Source organism: Rhinopithecus bieti, unplaced genomic scaffold (genome assembly GCF_001698545.2).
Source record: "Rhinopithecus bieti isolate Rb0 unplaced genomic scaffold, ASM169854v2 scaffold_22039, whole genome shotgun sequence".
In the NCBI taxonomy this organism is placed as follows: Eukaryota; Metazoa; Chordata; class Mammalia; order Primates; family Cercopithecidae; genus Rhinopithecus; species Rhinopithecus bieti.
The window spans coordinates 681,392-684,750 of NW_016810828.1; the positions used below are offsets into that span (position 1 = coordinate 681,392).

At 51.0% G+C, this 3,359-nt stretch overlaps 1 pseudogene; it reads left to right on the plus strand.

Annotated features, from left to right (window-relative positions):
- Nucleotides 1-41: 41 nt before the first annotated feature.
- LOC108542754 (RNA-binding protein 38-like) lies at nucleotides 42-829 on the plus strand (annotated as a pseudogene).
- The last annotated feature ends 2,530 nt before the right edge of the window (nucleotides 830-3,359 follow it).

The following is a 3,359-nucleotide window of genomic DNA, read 5'->3' on the forward strand; positions in this document are numbered from 1 at the left end:
CCCCGCCGTGCGCCCCGAGCCAGGGCTTCCCGCGGCCCCTGGCCGCCCCCGGCGCCATGCACGGCTCGCAGAAGGACACCACCTTCGCCAACATCTTCGTGGGCGGCCTGCCGTACCACATCACTGATGCCTCGCTCAGGAAGTACTTCGAGGACTTCAGCTACATCCTGGAGGCCGTAGTCATCACCGACGGACAGACGGGCAAGTCTCGCGGCTACGGTTTCGTGACCACGGCCCACCGGGCGGCAGCTGAGAGGGCTTGCAAAGACCCGAACCCCATCATCGATGGCCGCAAGGCCAACGTGAACCTGGCATATCTGGGCGCCAAGCCGCAGAGCCTCCAGACGGGCTTAGCCATTGGGGTGCAGCAGCTGCACCCCACCTTGATCCAGTGGACTTAAGGGCTGACCCCGCACTACATGCACCCACCAGCCATCCTGCAGCCCAGCGTGGTGATCCTGGCCGCCCCTGTCCCGTCACTGTCCTCGCCTTACATTGAGTACACGCCGGCCAGCCCGGCCTAGGCCCAGTACCCACCGGCCACCTATGACCAGTACCCATACGCTGCCTCGCCTGCCACGGCTGCCAGCCTCGTGGGCTACAGCTATCCGGCCGCCGTGCCCCAGGCCCTCTCAGCCACAGCCCCCACCACCTTCGTGCAGTACCAGGCGCCGCAGCTGCAGCCCGACAGGATGCAGTGAGGGGTGTTTCTGCCCCGAGGACTGTGGCATTGTCACCTTCACAGCAGACAGAGCTGCCAGGCCATGATGGGCCGGCGACAGCCTGGCTGAGCTTCAGTGAGGTGCCACCAGCACCCATGCCTCCGAAGACCGCTCGGGCACTCTGCCTGCACCATGAGAGAGCGGAGAGACGGCTTCTCTTTAAATCTAGGTCCCACTGTGTCTTGAGGGAGGACCTTAAGAATGACTGAGAGCTATTTAAAGACGCAATCCCGGGTTCCTTGCTCACCCCGGCAGCCTCTCCTTGCACCTTCTCCTGCCTCTCCACACTCCAAGTGCCCTCAGGTTTGTGTCTCCACCGCTGCATCGTGGTGGGGTGTCACAGACCCTCTGCAGTCCCTGGCTGCCCTGGACTGTGCAGAGATGCCTGACTCCAGGGAAACCTGAGGGCAAGAAGTTAATGGACTGTTTATTGTAACTTGATCCTCACGAGCTGTGAGCGCAGTCCAGGTGTGAGGACACAGCCTCCTGTTGGAGTCCCATTTTCTCCATCAAGGCACGTGGGCGGCTTCCTCAAGCCCAGAGGAGCTCCTAGGCACAAGGGGGCCACCGGTAACAGGGGGAGCCGGCCAAAGGCCCCTTTCCAGTCATGGCACTGAAGTTGCAACTTTTTTCTTGTAATTGTTTTGCTACTAAGATAATTTCAGAAGTTCAATCTATTTTTTCAGCGGATACTGCCTCCACCAAGAATCCAAAACCTATTTTTGACTTGGAGAGACTTGCTTTTGTTGGTTCTGCCCATGGAGACGACGACAGGGTTTCTGTATAATAAAGTGTCTGCTGGCTCGCGGGCCAGGATCCTCTCGGTGGGATGGGCACCATAGACAGGAGGCCCTGCAGGCCACTGTCTGCTGCTGCCTGCCAGGGTGGCAGAGTGAGTTGTCTCAGGACCCCATCACTGCGACATTGACGCTCCTCTCCCTTCCCTCCCTCCCCAACTCCCCAACAACTGTGGAAGGGGAGAAGGGAGTGACCCACAGCATTCCGGCCACTCAGGCTCTAGACCACGATGGTGCCAGCCTGGGGGGAAGGAGCCCTCAGCTCTGCCTGCTGGAGCAGTTGAGTGCAGGAGGGTGTGCCTCTTCCCTCTACTCCCGCACCACCTGCTGTGTGCCAGCCCCAGTCGGTTCCTGCCTGTCTTGGGGATTGGTGGAGGGAGGAAGCAGTTCTGCCAGCCTGGCAGGGCTGCTATGGGGCATCCAGGGCTGTGGGGTCTGGAGGAGGGGACATGAGGTCAGAGGTATCCTGGCCGAGGGCTGGGGGGCAGCGGGGGGTCTCCCTCAGGACGTACCTCAGGGAGCTGAGCGTGCAGGCGCTCCAGGGCAGGCCTTGGACAGAGTCAAGGCCCAGAGAATAAAGGTAGCTAATCTCATAATAATATTTTTACTAGAATGTTCTGATGATAAAAATAAAATTTGTTTTCTTTAAAAAAAAGGAAAGAAACTCACTCAAAACCACACAATTACATGGAAATTTAACAACCTGCTTCTGAATGACTCCTGAGTAAATAATGAAAATAAGTCAGAAATCAAGAAGTTCTTTGAAACCAATGAGAACAGAGACAACATACAAGAATCTCTGAGACACAGCTAAAGCAATGTTAAGAGGGAAATTTGTAGCACTAAATGCCCACATCAGAAAGCTAGAAAAATCTCAAATCAACACCCTTATATCACAAGTAAAAGAGCTAGAGAAGCAAGAGCAAACTAATCCAAAACTTAGCAGAAGGTAAGAAATAACTAAGATCAGAGCAGAACTGAAGGAGATAGAGACATGAAAAACCCTCCAAAACATCAATGAATCCAGGAGCTGATTTTTTGAAAAAATTAACAAATAGATAGACCACCAGCTAGACTAATGATGAAAAGAGAGAAGAATCAAGCAGACACAATAAAAAAATGATAAAGGGGATATCACCACTGACGCTACAGAAATACAAACTATCATCAGCAAATACTACAAACAACTCTACGCAAATAAACTAGAAAATCTAAAAGAAATGAATAAATTCCTGGATACATACACTCTCCCAAGACTATACCAGGAAGAAATTGAATCCCTGAATACACCAATAGCAAGTTCTGAAATTGAGGCTGTAATTAGTAGCCTATCAACCATAAAAGTCCAGGACCAGACAGATTCACAGCTGAATTCTACCAGAGGTACAAAGAGGAGCTGATACCATTCTTTCTGAAACTATTCCAAATAATTGAAAAGGAGGGACTCCTCCCTAACTCATTTTATGAAGCCAGCATCATCCTGATACCAAAACCTGGCAGACACACAACAAAAAAAGAAAACTTCAGGCCAATATCTCTGATGAACATTCATGTGAAAATCCTCAATAAAATACTGGTAAACTGAACTCAGCAGCATACCAAAAAACTTATCCACCATGATCCAGTTGACTTCATCCCTGGGATGCAAAGCTGGTTCAACATACACAAATCAATAAACATAACCCATCACATAAGCAGAACCAAAGACAAGAACTACATGATTATCTCTATAGATGCAGAAAAGGACTTTGATATAATTCAACATCCTTCATGCTAAAAACTCTCAATAAACTAAGTATTAATGGAACATATCTAAAATAATAAGAGCTATTTATGACAA